We start from the raw sequence: 15,425 nt of genomic DNA, 5'->3' as shown, positions 1-15,425 counted from the left end.
GCAACCGACGGCTTCATACCCACCCCACCGGGCAGGCCCAGCGATGGATTACAGTTTGATCAGTAGAATTTTCCAGCTTGAGACATCTGGGGAAAAAAAAGAGCTACATGGGAAAATTTAGAATTCCCATGATTTCATGCTTAATTTAGACCTGGCTGGTCACTGTGGTGGTGCTAAGTGCTGAGCTGTCGCCATGTCCTGAGGAGCCCGCGGGAGAGCGGAAGCCAAAGCGGGGGCTGTGGACCCCGCAGCCAGAATCCCACAGACCCGGTTTCAGGCTCAGCAGCAACCTGACACTGTTCTCAAAAGGAGCTCAAGATGCTCGCCCAGAGGAAGCCCGCGTGCGGGTAAGGAACAGGTGCCTGCATGCTGTGTAAGTGCACACCAAGGCCGTGAGAAGAAGGGGCAGTTGCTCACCTCGGCCCTTAAACCAGCAGGGCCGGGAGGTCACATCCAACTCTCCCCACACGGCCATGCAGGAAGGGGGCTCCCACGGCTTCAGGGAGTGACGGCTGATGTCCACGGGTCCCCACAGGCCCAGCCCAGGCTGCGCGGGGGGTGCACCAGAGCCCCAGAGACCAGAAGACGGGCGCACTGGGAAGGTGAGCTCTTCGTGTGCCACCCACGTGCTGCGCCCTCTTCCCCGTCACGTCCCTGGTCCCTGGAACGACCTGCCTGCACCTGCTGTCTCCTCCGCCTGCCACCTCCCGGCACTGCCGCTACACCGGCTCTTTCCTGTCAGCTTAGACCTCGCCTCCTCGGGACCACGCGTCACTCTCTCAAGTCACCACTTTCCACGTGCGGCAGAGCCCCTCTCTCTGTTGGACAGCTTCCTCCTTATGCCCCGTTTGTCTGCTTCCCCCGCGAGCGCCGGGCCCTGCCCCTCTTCACCGCTGTGTCCTCGGCGCCGAGGACAGAGCCCGACCCCGGGAGCGCTCTGACATGTGCTGAGTGAATGAACACAGAGGGAAAGAAAGGAAAACAGTACCCCCGCCCCCCCTACTCAGACACCGGGGTTCACACCTCGGGCCAGTCTCCCACTCAGTCTCCCTCAGGATCTCTGTCACTCGGGGCAGAACAGCTGCTCCGCTCACCAAACACGTAAAACCAAACTACGTGGTTGAAAGCTCATGATGCCAGACCCGAGGACAGGGATGGACAAGCCTGCACCGAGCACACCCCGAGGGGAGTTGGGGCCCCGAAGCCCCGCCAGCCTGGGCTCAGGAGCAGCAGCGTGGGCAGCGTGCGAGGCGAGGACGGACGCCTCCTGTCTAGCCACAGGGACCTACACCCTGCCTTTCCAGCGGTGACCGGAGGCCAGGGGACGCAGCGAGGACGGCCACTGCTCAGTGCTGCGTGACAGGGGTCCAGACACCTGCTTGCTCCCGGCTGTGCCAAGGTGAGTGTGTCTCTGAGGGTGTTTCTCAGCAGCCCCCCGAGGACAGCCTGGAGACAACGTCCACAGCAGGGGGACGAGCCTACAGAAGCACCAAGGGCCCAGGGAGAAGGCGCTGGGCAGAAGATGCCTGACCACACGCACAACCTTTCAACACGGGCACCGGCTCCAGCTCTTCTCCTGTGCGGCTGGCATTTCCAAGCAAGGTCTCAGATGTGCTAACCCTCTGATACTAGCAGTCATCGTAAGAGAACAGGCTTAGAATAGAAACCGAAAATAGAAGAGGCTCTCTAAACAGAAACTGGAGAATCCTGACTGAGCCCTGACTGTATGCCAGGCGTATCCACTCACTGAACCGTGTAAGAATTCTACGGGGAGTAATTCTTCTTCTTACCCTCATTTCATGGGCGAGTAAGTCGAGGCACAGAGAGGTAAGTAATTGGCCTAAGCTACAGGCCAGCAAGTGGCAGGACCAGGATTTGATCCCAGACCTCTGGCTTCTGGTCCCACCCTCTTCATCTCTATTCTTATTCTGTTTAGCTTCAGACAAATCCAATGCTCAGTCATAAGAACAATGAATTTTTCCTCACTGAATCCGGAGGCCTAGAAGGGCCCCTCCTGTCTAGGTGCTGAAGAGGCCAAAAGATGGCAGAGAAGCAACTGTTTTCCTACCCCCTGTTCAGCTGGCCACAGGACATCCTGTCCAGCTCACCAAACCAAGCGGGCAGGAGCAAAGATGCCGCAACTGGAAGGGGCCCAGCGCCGGCCGCGTGCGGACGTGAGTTCTGAGCGGTGTGGTGCTGTCGCGGGATCGGACCCTGGCGTTCCCAGCTCTTTCCAGTGCAGCCCACAAAGAAGGGGGCCTTTAACGCTCTCCCAAGAAAGCTTCACCCTGGGACATGTCAGGTCCCACAGATGGCAACACGACGAAATCCAGCAGGGTGGGAGCCTCAGGTACCAGAAACTCCAAAATGATTTAAAAATGAGCCCTCCTGGAGGACTTCCCTGGTGGCACAGTGGTTAAGAATCCGCCTGCCAATGCACAGGTCACGGGTTCGAGTCCTGGTGCGGGAGGATCCCACATGCCGCGGAGCAACTAAGCCCATGCGCCACAACTACTGAGCCCGCGTGCCTAGAGCCCATGCTCAGCAAGAAACAGAAGCCACCGCAATGAGAAGCCCGCGCACCTCAACGAAGAGTAGCCCCCGCTCACCGCAACTAGAGAAAGCCCGTGCGCAGCAACAAAGACCCAATGCAGCCAAAAACAAATAAATAAATAAATTTATTTTTTAAAAAATTAGCCCTTCAGAACTCACACCCTTAAGAAACAGTACCTCTTTGGCTATAACCGTGTCTTCTGCTAAATCAGCCACACGGCTGTAACAACCCGAGAACGCTGATTATTCCTTTAAAACAGCCGTCATCTGAAACACCACCAGGAAAAACCGGGTCTCGGTGATGAAAGGTAAGCTTCCTCTTTTGGTTCAGAATAAAAGTGCAACTTCCCTCCTTCCCCTCTGCTGGAGACCTGCCCAGGGTGTTACTCTGCAACACACACTGGGCTCTCAAATGTCACGGTCGGCCCAGAAAAGGCGCACCCGCCCGAAGCTCTTCCTGCCCCTCCTCTGTCCTCTTAAGTGTTTGTGACATGCTGTTGGGCATATACAAAAGCAGAAGCGCCAACCCCATGTGGGGCACAGACGAGGCACCCCTGTCCCCCAGGCCCCTTCCCCCTCCCAGCAAACAGCTCGGGTTCTGAGTTCCTCTGTCCCCTGCTTTTTAAAAAAGAAAATGATCTTACCACACATGTTGTACCACTTCCACAACCTGCTCCGGCGTCGATACTACGTCTCTGAGACTTGTCCACACGTGTGGCTGCGTGTCTGGGTGGCTCATCCGTGTCCCTGACGTATGGCAGCTGCCTGTGCTCATGTGTAAGTCTCCCCACTCCCTCTCCTGTCCGTGGACACCTAGACCGAGTTCACCTTTTCGCCATCGTGAACAGTGCTGGTGTGTGCACGTGTGTCCCCTGGGACTCGTGTACCAAGTGTTCTAGACCACGTTCCTGGGAGCAGAACTACTCCACAGGGTGTACAAGTGTCCTCTGAACTGTATTTTAAAAATACTTTTGCTCTTATAACATCATTTCATCATCACAGCACAAAGAGAGATGAACGGTTTAGCTGATACTAGATTCAACAAGTATTTTCCACACACTCGGTGCTTAAAGAACGGTGCTCCACAGGGAAACAAACATACGACGCGGCTCGTCTGGGTTGGGCCAACCACGCAACCAAGGCAGAGCCGCGGGAGGATGGGGGGACGGCAGGGCACGAGGGAGGCGGTGACGAGGCGTGGGGACGTCTGCGGGCCTCACTCGGCGGCGTGCTAAGGAATCTGGACCTGCCGACCTTGGTCACTCACCTTCCAGATTTTTGCCAAATCCTCCAAGTAACAGTAATAATGGTTAACACTCACAGGGCGTCTCCAACGTGCCAGGTGCCGTCTTAGGAATTCTCTCCTTCATTCTTATTGTAAGCTGCACTATTGTTTGCTTAATATTTTTCTTCAAATCAATTTTTTTTTTTTTTGGTCATGGCTTACAGCTTGTGGGATCTTAGCTCGCGGACCAGGGATCGAACCCAGGCTCTCGGCAGTGAAAGTGCTGGGTCCTAACCACTGGACCGCCAGGGAAGTCCCTAAATCAATTTACTTTTATTTTTTATTTTTTTTTCCCTATCCCATAGTCTTTTTTTTTTAACATCTTTATTGGAGTATAATTGCTTTACAATGGTGTGTTAGTTTCCGCTTTACAACAAAGTGCATCAGTTATACATATACATATGTTCCCATATCTCTTCCCTCTTGCATCTCCCTCCCTCCCACCCTCCCTATCCCACCCCTCTAGGTGGTCACAACGCACCGAGCTGATCTCCCTGTGCTACGCGGCTGCTTCCCACTAGCTATCTATTTTACATTTGGTAGTGTATATATGTCCACGCCACTCTCTCACTTTGTCACAGCTTACCCTTCCCCCTCCCCATATCCTCAAGTCCATTCTCTAGTAGGTCTGTGTCTTTATTCCCGTCTTACCACTAGGTTCTTCATGGCTTTTTTTTTTTTTCCTTAGATTCCATATATATGTGTTAGCATACTGTATTTGTTTTGGGGGGTTCTTATTTTTTTTTTTTTTTGAAATTAACAGGTTCTTTCTAAAATTTATAAATAAATGGAAATAAGTTCTATAAAATGTATAAAATGTAAATACAAAGGACTTTGACTAGCCAAGGCAATCTTTAAGAAAAAGTTATAGGGCTTCAAGACTTATAAAGCTACATTAAGATAGTGTGGGACAAGGTTAGACAGACCAACGGAATGAGAACCTGGAAACAGACCCTCATATATGTGGTCATCTACCTTACAACAAAGCTGTGGGGGAAATGGCAAATGACAGCCTTTTCAGCAAGTAGGGCTTGATCAATCGGCTATCCATAAGAGGGAAAAAGGAAACTTGATCCCAACCTCCTACCTTTCATTTCTCTTTCTGGACTTACTTCACTCTGTATGACAGACTCTAACTCCATCCACTTCACTACAAATAACTCAATTTCGTTTCTTTTTATGGCTGAGTAATATTCCATTGTATATATGTGCCACCTCTTCAATTTACTTTTAAACTCAAATACCTGCATTAAGTAATAACGTACATGAAATCAGGTATCACTGTTACGGCATTTGGGGGAGGGGTTGTTTTTCTATTGTTTTGTTTTTATAGAGGTAAAATTCACCATTTTAAAGTGTACAATTCACACTCAATTTAGCACCCTCACTGTGTTGGGTAACCGTGGCCGTGGTGGGCGTTCTCATATCTCCAAGGAGACCCTGCATGTCGTAGTCACCGCCCACTCCTCCTTTCACCCAGCCCCCGGCAGGCAACCAGCAGCCTGCCTTCTGTCTCTGTGGATTCACCTATTCTGGACATTTCACGTACATGAAATCACACAGTATGTGGCCTTTGTGTCTGGCTCCTTTCACTTAGCATATTTTAAAGGTTCATTTACACTGCACTATCTATCAGTACTTCACTCTTTTTTATGGAGGAGTAATTTTCCATCGTATGGATAGACCATATTTTATTTACCCACTTGTCAGCTGGAGGGCACCTGGGTTGTTTCCATTTCCTGGCCGTTATGCATAACGCTGCTGTGAACTTTGCGTACAAGTTTTTGTGTGGACGCGCGTGTTCAGTTCTCCTGGGCAGATACCAAGGAGCAGGGCTGCTGGGTCACGTGGCAGCTCTCTGTTTAACTTTCTGAGGAACCGCCAAAGGCACCATGGCATTTTGTAGATAAAAAAACTATTAAGATGAGTAACGTTCAACTGCTACCACTTAAAATTATTTTAAGATACACTGCTGCAGTCAAAGCTACTGGAGTGGGTTTGCGCGTGGGGGGCAGAGAGGTGGCGCCGCCGAGGCGGGGCTTCTGCAGTCCCGATGGACCGCGGCAGGCAGACTGCGGGGCGGGGGCGGCAGGAAGCACGCGGAGCCCACACCAGAGGCCGGCGGGAATGGCAGGGACACAGAGGCACCTTTAACAGGATGTCAAGGTGCGGAGGGTGAGCCGGTTTCAGGAGAAGGAAAGAGGCAGAACAAGTAGTTTTATTTCAGGCGAACGTAGCTGGAGGTGCTGGCAGGACAGGCATGGAGGATGGAGACGGCCAAGGGGCAGCTGGTGCCCAGGGCTGGGAGGGGCGCTGGAGGAGCCCAGGAGAGCAGGGATGAGGGCACAAGTCAGAGGAGGCGAGTGGCCATCAGTGAAGTCCAAGAAGGGCCAGGAGCGGGGCAGAGACACAGGAGAACCATCCAGCGCAGGGGAGGCAAGAGCCGAGGGTCTCAGGGAGCGACGCTAACTGACAGGGGCGCGGGGAGTCCAGAGGATGTGGCACGAAGCCAGCCTCAGGCTGGGAGAGCCGCACGCGTCCTGTTACGCCGGCCAACAGCTCAGACACCCTTGTGTGGGAGCGCACGGCCCGCCCAGGCCTGCTGCATGGAGGCCCAGGCCCCCGTGGCACGACACTGAGCCCATCGCCACCACCTCCCCCTCCCGGAGCGCCCCCCGCCTGCCGCGGCCGGCTTCCGGCCCTCCCCCGCCTCTCCCTCCTTCCTCCCCCGACCTCTGGACTGCGGGCTCTCGGGGGACAGAGGCCCCGACTGTCTGCACACTGGGCTGCCTCACAGGGCCTGGCGCGGAGCCGGGCACACATCTGCCGCGGGAAGGAACGACTCGATCCCACCTGCTCACACGCCGCCCCCGATCTCGGCGGCTCTCCCCACCCTCACCTGACGCCCAAGTCCAGGACCCACAGACGCCTTGCGGAGCAGGACACACGGCCTACGATACTGCTGCGGTTTAAAAACAACAGCCGGTCAGAGTGGAAAGATGGCTGGCCCCAGCGTCACGGGCGGTCACCTCCTCCGGGAAGCGCAGTGGCAGCCTTCGAGGCCCCACAGATGCCGACCTGAAAGAGCTGCGTGGACGGAGGTGGAGGCCTCCGCCCCTCCTACGGGGTCCGCAGCGCGCCTCTGCCGGACCCTCCTCGGCCCCGCGGTCCCCCGCCACACGCTCCAGGAGAGGCCGAGGTCGGGCAAGGCGGGCGCCGAGTCCGTTTCACACTAAGTGAACACGCAGAAACAAACCGCGGTTTCCACAACGTGTGATTTTTTCAAATTCTTAAAAGGTTAGAAGTACGCTGCTAAATGTCAAAACACAAAAGCCAGAAAGAAATTAAAGTTGTTATTTTCCTTTTGGTTTTATCTCCATTAGCCAAATGCTTTTGTTCAAACAATGTTTACATTGCCTTTGTGCTACTTTGTTTAGAAAAATAATAATAAAGCAGTGCGCTTCCAGCACGGAGGAGGGCGCATACGCAGGTCTGTCCAGAAAACACTGCATTTTATGGGAGAGCTGTCTACTTGCCCCAGAATACTCACTGGCCACCAGCCTCCTCCTCCCTCAGCCAGCCCGGGGTCACCAGGGGGAGGGCAGGGCGGTCCTTCGGCACATCCGTGCTTCCCAGGGAAGATGGAACAAGACCCGGGGAGGCCAGGCCCGTTCACTCCGTGACCGCAGGCTCCACTGCTGCTGGCCAAACGCACCAAGGTGACAGCTGCCTTTCATAACAGCCCACTGTGTGCCACATCCCGCAAAGGAGGCATTTTACAGGCGAGAAGAGAGGGTGGGTGAGCTCTGCGCTCCCCCCGCTGAGCCCCAGCGCCTGCCGGGAAAGCTCAGGGAGCCCGGTCCTCAGCCCCGGAGCCCAACGTTCCTTCCATGAGGCTGCCCTTGTCCTCTCCAAGACCGCCACACACTTCTAAGCCGCTCCTTGGAAGACTCAAGGTCTCTCCAGCAACCAGCTTTCAAGGCGGACCCATCAGTGACAGATAATTCTCACCCTGGAGCTCCACCTTGCTAGTGACCCCTCCAGACAGGATCCTTCCCCTGGGCCCCCGGATGCCCGCTTCCCCTCTCTGCAGTCATTAGTTCTGTGCACCAAACATTTCTAGTCCGCGGCTTCCAGGGCCTGGGACAGAACTGCGTTCCCCACCCCCCACTCTGGGTCAGCCACGGCCCCGGCCAGTAAAATGTGGCAGAAGTGGCGTGTGTCGCTTTGTGTCCAGCACTTTAGAGGCCAGTGTGCCGGTCTCCACGTTCCTTGCCCAGCATGGGGGTGGTGCAGGCCCGTGTCTCTACCCAAGAGAAAGGACACGGTGCCCACGGAGCCCACAGCAACATCGCTCGTAACAGCCAGAAAGTGGAAAGGGCTTCCCTTCAACAGAGGAACGGGTAAACAGAATAATAAAACGTGGTGTATCCATACAGCGGAACAGCATTCAGCCTGAACGCGTAAGGAGGTGCAGGCACCTGCTTGCACACAGTGAACTGTGACAACACGCCGAGGGAAGCACACACGCAAGGACACACGCTGCTCCATTTCTACGAGCCGTCCAGGACAGGCAAGTCCAGAGACAGAAAGCAGACCGACAGTGGCCAGAGGCTGGGGGGCGAGGGGGAAGGGGGTGACTGCTTCATGGGTACGGGGCTTCTTTTGGGGCTGATGAAATATTCCAAAGTAAGAGTACACGGATGGTTGCACAACGCTAAATGTACTAAAAGCTTTTGATATATTTCAAATGAGTGAACCTTATTGTGTGGTACATAAATCACGTATCTCTAAGGCTGTGAATAACAACCAAAAAAAAAAAAAAACGGCCTTCCATCAGCCTGCTCCGCAAATGATGATGGTGACCACACACCCTGGACACGCAGCCTCCGTTGCCAGAGGGCCACTGTCACCGAAGGAGGGGCTGGCCGTTGTCACAGCCCACGCCCACACAGATGCAAACACGTCCACACCACTGTATGCTCATGCTGAAAACCTGTCTGCGGCCAGTTAACTTAAAGTCCTGGAAGGAAGCCAAGGTCACGGTTCTGTCCCAATAGGACCATACTCCATCCCAAGGCCACAGTCTGAATCTTTAAGAGGAGATGGGGGGAGGGGTACTTAAAAGAATCTGGCTAGATTAGAATAATTCCTAGCCTGAAAAAATATGTACATGGACTTCCCTGGTGGTCCAGTGGTAAAGAACCCGTGCACCACAACTACAGAGCCCACGTGCCCTGGAGCCTGTGTACCACAACTAGAGAAGAGAAAAACCTGCACGCCACAGCTAGAGAGAAGCCCAAGCGCCCCAACAAAGAGCCCGTGCACCGCAATGAAAGACCCTGCATGCCGCAACTAAGACCCAACGCAGCCAAAAACAAATAAATAATAAAAATTAAAAAAATATTACAGCTCACTACACAAGGAACCAATCTTCCAAAAATATAAAGAACTCACAGAAATTGAGAAGCAAGCAACCAATAACTCAAGAGAAAAATGGGAAAAGAACTGTCCACCAAAAAATGTAAGTGGTCCGTAAGCATATGAAATGATCAGCTCACATTTCAGAAAAATGCAAATTAAAGCTACATCGAGGGCTTCCCTGGCGGCGCAGTGGTTAAGAATCCACCTGCCAATGCAGGGGACACAGGTTCCAGCCCTGGTCCGGGAAGATTCCACATGCCGCGGAGCAACTAAGCTCATGTGCCACAACTACTGAGCCTGCGCTCTAGAGCCTGCAAGCCACAACTACTGAGCCCACGGGGCCACAACTACTGAAGCCGGCGTGCCTAGAGCCCGTGCTCCACAACAAGAGAAACCACCGCAATGAGAAGCCCGCGCACCGCAACGAAGAGTAGCCCCCGCTCGCTGCAACTAGAGAAAGCCCGCACACAGCAACAAAGACCCAATGCAGCCAAAAATAAATCAATAAAAATAAATCAATCCAAAAAAAAACACAAAACTACATTGAGATACTCTTTACACCCGTCAGGTTGGCAAAAATCCAAATGTTTGACTCTACCTTCTGCTGGTGAGGCCGAGGGGAAACGGGCTGGTGGGAGGGCAGGGCGCAATAACCCCCGCGGCCGGCTTTCGCAAAATCTAGCAAAATGACAACTGTGTATTACCCTCGGACCCAGCACTGTCCCTGGGGAATGCTACCTGCAAATCCACCTGCTTACATGGGGAAGGACACGTAGGTAAGATTGATCCTCTCAGGAATGTTATGAAACAGCACGTGGGGAACAGCCGGAAGCTGCCGTATAGGGGATGGGATTTAAAACAGTGCAGGAGGAGAGCATCAGGGCACTATGCTCACAGAGAGAACATGGCTCTCCACGTAGCGACATGGAAAGTCTTTAGGCTACGCTGCAAGTAAACAAGCAAGGGACAGAATGTGTACAGGGTGCTACAAAGGGAGAAGTAAGAATATAAATTTGCTTTTGCTTTATTTGCACAAAAAACACTGGAAGGCTATTCAGTTACTAAAAGGGGTTGCTATTAGGGAGAAGGGGGTGGGGCAGGGGAGGTCAGAGGTAAAGGGTAGGATTGCTCAGAATGTACCTTAACCTTCTCAGTTCAGAACTATGTGGATGTATCGCCCATTCAAAAGCACATATATTTAAGGAAAATAAGTCCCATCCTCATTTGGCCAGCAGGTCCCTTGGCCAGCGCTGGGACGGCACCAGCGCAGGCATCAGCCCGGGCTGCGCCCTCCCCCGTGAGCTGTCAGCCCTCCACCGCCAGCCGGGGCAGCTGGAGGCCACACAGGCTCGCGTCTCCCCCTTCCCACCCTCAGCGCCCACAAGCCCACCCGACCCGCTCCCCCCCGTCCGGCTGGTTGGAGTGGTCCTTCTCCCCACTCTCCCCAGCGTGGCCCAGTCTGGCCTCGCCCACCACCAGGTGCGGCACTTGTGTCCTCCGCACCTGCCACCTGCCGGGCGCCGCCAGATGCAGCCCCTGGCTGCAAAGTGCTCGCGTGGACACAGATGGACGGTGCCCTGGGCAGGAGCCTCTGGGCCAGGCAGGGGCGGCGTGCGGGCACAGCCCGCTCCCAGCAGGACAGCTCTGACCACAGCCCACAGGCACGGAGAGGGACACTCAGGGTCGGCCCTGGAGGCCAGCGACAGAACTGCACCCTCCCACGGGGCCCTCCCTCGGCCTCAGTGAAACTGAGAGAGACACAGAGCTGCAGGGAGAAGGAGAGGCCCTCAGAGGATGACAGCACTGGTCTGGGAACTTCCTCTGAAGTGACCTGACGCCCAGAAGACGCCACATCAGTGGGTGCCGTGCCCCTTCCACATCACCTCCTGCAAGGAGAGGCACCTCAGGGTGACCAATTCCAGATTACATTCTAGGAGCCTCACGTCTCATTTCTGAGAGCTTGATTCAGAAGCAGTGTGCTAAAGAAGCGTTTTTTCTTTTAAAGAAGACAGTATTTGGGCTTCCCTGGTGGCTCAGTGGTTGGGAACCTGCCTGCCAATGCAGGGGACACGGGTTCGAGCCCTGGTCCAGGAAGATCCCACATGCCGCGGAGCAACTAAGCCCGTGCGCCAGTACTACTGAGCCTGTGCTCTAGAGCCCACATGCCACAACTACTGAGCCCGCGTGCCACAACTACTGAAGCCCGCACACCTAGAGCCCGTGCTCTGCAACAAGAGAAGCCATCACAATGAGAAGCCCACGCACCACAACGAAGAGTAGCCCCCATTCGCCACAACTAGAGAAAGCCCGCGCACAGCAACGAACACCCAGCACAGCCAAAAATAAATAAATAAATAAATAAATTAGCTTATAAAAAAAAAAAAAAAGAAGAAGACAGTATTTGTTTCCCTCTTCCTAGTTTGAAACCAATTTTCTTTTTCTTCCCTTGCAGTGGCCTTTGAATTTCTACTGCAAGGATTTCTTCACCATCCACCGGCTGGCAGAGCAATGCAGCACTCAAATCGACGCACGCCTCCGTGTGACAAGCGTGCCAGGCCACCCCCTGCCCGGCGCTGTGCTGGCCCTCATGCGGCAGGCCCGATGCCCTCCCGGGACGGGCGGCCTTGGGGCAGGCTGACATCTCCTTCCCACGGTGACTCTGTGACCAGCCAGGCGGGCAGGGAAGTGGGGACCTCTCCCCAGCGCGGCAGAGCTGCCCCCCGGGGCCTCTGGCTGGGCACCAGCTGCGTCCACGCCACAGGCCCCAGAGGGAACTCACTCGGCACTGACTCGTCCCGGGCCACCCTGAAGCGGCCCGTGGACACACAGCCTGCACCGGAGCAGGGGAAGCCGGTGAGCCTCGGCGAACACGCTCCTGAGGAACTGGCCTGTTTCCTCGCCTGGAGACTCCCCGAAAGGAGATGCATGAGGAGGTTCATTCAGAAATGCCGGAACGACGGCGGCCCGGAAGTTGCTCTCAAAGACACAGCTCCAGGCATTCGGGCCCTGGAGATCACACAGTCCCACTCTCTGATCTACATCATAAAGGGGAACCTGGGCCCAGAGAGCAGCAGGTGACTGCCCAGGGGGGGCCGAAACGCCAGTGTTGGGCTCCTTTGTCCAGCCCTGAAGTCCTCCTCCCCACCAGGCCGCCCCGCCTACACGCCCCATCCCTCCCTCTCTCCCTCCCCCGCTCCCCGTCAGGGTGCCCTCCTCCCCGCAACATCCAACTGCTGAATAAGCCCCTCGTTCCCTACAGCCTCTCCCTCCCGCCCTCCAGACCCCACCACCCACAGCAAGGGAGGAGGGGACAAACCACAGGGGGCAGCTGGCCTCTTCCCAGCGTGGCCATTTGAGGGTAAGCTCTGTACCACCCCGTGATGGTCACACAGGCCACAGAGACCCCTGGGCACTAAACAAAGAGTGGCTCAGAGAAAATAAACCAGAATATTAATAGCGATCACAGTGACAAGGCTAGTTCTAGTTTGGTCCTTCCTACTTAATAGGAACTTTCCAAATTTTCCTCCATGACCATTAAAACAGGCGTCCTAAACATTCCCCCTGAGACTTGGTACAGAAGAGACACCCCGCTTGGAAATCCTATATTGCATCATCTATTTCGGTCGACCTCACTTTAGTCTTTGGAAACTATTGACAATCAGATGGTAAAGAGGAAAAAAAGTTACCAAGATTTTTGCTCAAAGTTAAAAGAACTAAATGAAAAAAACCTGGGTTTTTTTGGAGGGCGGGGGGAAGAAATAATAAAAGGTTTGGTTTGGTTTGTTTAAAGAAACATTTGTTTCTCTTCCTTCAAATGTTAAAACCTACTTAACATCTTGCAGTCAGGTTAGATAGTGATTTCTTGTGCTACTTACTTTATTCTTTCCTTCTGCCAATAAAGTATATTTTTTAAATCAAGAAAGAATGCATTTTCTCTCATAGTTTCTTGTTTCTCTTTGAAGCAGGGAGAGGGCTCCTCTAACACACAGGTGGGGTCAGATGAGTTGCGAAGACCATGTTTCAAGTGCTCTCCTTATCCACTGGGTCTTTTCTAGAACTACATTCTATAGCAAATGGTGTTAAGCGTGACTGGGTCCCATGCACGGGCTTGTGTCCTGAACGGCCCGTAGACGCTGTCACAAAGCCGTGCTCCCACCAGGCAGGGCCAAGGCCCTGAGAGCAAGATCTCCAGTCGCTCATCCCCAGCCTGTCCAGGAGTTGAGGCTTCTGCACTGCTGGCCAAGGAGAGCTTTCCCACTGGTTCCACTGGCAAGACAACGACATAATCCACTTGACTCGGCTTCTCTGAGCTCAGACCACCACCTCTGGGTTGGCTCTCCTCCCCGACTCCATCCTTTTTGTCTATTTATCCTGCCTTGTTGCTAAAAAGATGTGAAACGGACAACAGCGGTGGCCCCCAAGCCCAGCCACATGCTTGAATCTCTGGAGAGCTTTGGAAACACACTTATGGTCAGGGCCCATCCAGCACAGTTAAAACAGAAGGCGGTGGGGATCCAGCGTTTGAGAATCACTGGCCGAGAGAAAGCCAGGGAACACAGTGAAAAGCGAGTAAATGAAGAAACCCAGGCAATAGGGAAATAGAAGGGGAGGGAAAAAAAGCTGGGCCAGAAGGCAAGGTTAGAACCCAAAGTGCAGACCACACCAGAGCTGGGACAAATGACTGGCTCTGAGCTGAGCTTCCTGGTGGCCAGAGCAAAAATGATTCACACTGCCCACAAGATAGAAAGAAACCAGATTCACAGGAGAAGCTTCTCCTTGTCCTGGGACCTGAGATGAACACCTCCCTCACATCCTCCAAAAGCAGACACACAGCATGACGCACATGAAGGCGTGCTCCCAACACCAGGACCAGAACCACCTGTGAAGTGGCCAAGGGTCCCTCTGCACCCAACACAGCAGCCCTTGACCCACACTCTGCAGCTGGGCTGCCCACTGACTCCTCGCCGGAAATAACCTCCTACCAGGAATCAGCGCCCACATATACACCATGCTACCGAATCACTGCATCATCCAGCCGACCGCCAGGTATGTAACCAGCCATCCTGAGCTCAGTATGTGGTCAGGAAGACGCAAGGGCACCGACTCTGACCATCTCACTGAGGAACACGAGGAAAGGCGCCGAGCCCTGTGACAGTGGCTCTCGTGAGAACACCCAGTCTGTCCCCGTCACTCGGGGGCAAGTCCCGCGCCTGCCCAGCACTCCCCTCACCGCCGTGCTCAGAGAGGCCACCGTCCAGCCCCAGACCCGCGGCTGTGGCCACTCAGGTCGGGAGGGGCAGGGCCAGTCCTCGGACGGCAGCCTGCTGAGCGGGCCTCGAGGCCACCGGAAGCGGAAGACGGCCACACGGGCCTGGGCGCCCCAAGCACGACGCTGCGTGCGGTGCGCTTCCCCGATCTGTGTGTCGCGCTCAGCAGTGAGCGCCTTTAAACGTGCGTGTTAAAATCAGCGGAGTCAAGAGTAAGTCACCCTCCTGCCCCCTCATAGATGACATTTTCTTTCTGATCCACACACCACATCACCACATTTCAAATTAAGTACTGACAAGTTAAAGCAGCAACTATTCACCACTGCCAAAGGTGGAAACAAACCAAGCGTCCATCGACAGATGAACGGATAAACAAATCGTGGTCTACCCACACGATGGAATATCATCCAGCCATAAAAAGGCATGAAGCCACTGACACTGGACCACAGGGGTGACCCTGGAAGACACGACGCTGAGTGAAAAGAAGCCAGACGCAGGGGGCCACGTGCTGCGTGGCTCCGAATAGGTGAACCGTCCAGCACAGGCAAGTCCACGGGTGCCGGCTGGGGGCGGGGAGGGAGAGGGAGTGACTGCTGATGGGCACAGGTTTCCTTGGGGTGATGGAAAACTCAGGAACTAGATGGTGGTGATGACTGCACGACACGGAGAATGTGCCTAATGCCACTGAGTTTTTACACTTTAAAATGGTTACCGTAGTAAATTTGATGTTATATGTATTTTCCAAAAAAAAAAAAAAAAAACTAAAATAGCAAAATTCTCATTGTTTTGCCTCAACAGAAGTGCTAATAAAATTCAACCCACATCAAGATTTTGTATAAAGATGATCGTTATTCTACAACTGAAAAAAGCAGCTTCAAACTCACAGAGTATGAACA

At 54.0% G+C, this 15,425-nt stretch overlaps 1 protein-coding gene across 4 annotated transcripts in view; it reads right to left on the bottom strand.

Annotated features, from left to right (window-relative positions):
* EPN2 (epsin 2) overlaps positions 1 to 15,425 on the bottom strand; it is an 83,010-nt gene that overhangs the window by 41,586 nt on the left and 25,999 nt on the right. Inside the window, exon 1 of one of the 4 annotated variants that reach the window (XM_057535273.1) lies at positions 2,731 to 2,860. The exons of 2 other annotated variants lie outside the window; for them this stretch is intronic. The gene's annotated coding sequence lies outside the window, so the exon portion shown is untranslated. Of the gene's footprint in view, positions 1 to 2,730; positions 2,861 to 15,425 lie in introns of those variants that run through there. One more of the 4 variants, XM_057535277.1, reaches the window with a different exon arrangement.

The sequence above is a fragment of the Balaenoptera acutorostrata genome, chromosome 20, assembly GCF_949987535.1.
Source record: "Balaenoptera acutorostrata chromosome 20, mBalAcu1.1, whole genome shotgun sequence".
In the NCBI taxonomy this organism is placed as follows: Eukaryota; Metazoa; Chordata; class Mammalia; order Artiodactyla; family Balaenopteridae; genus Balaenoptera; species Balaenoptera acutorostrata.
Note: the sequence above shows the minus strand (reverse complement) of the source record. Positions and strands in the feature narration are given on the sequence as shown.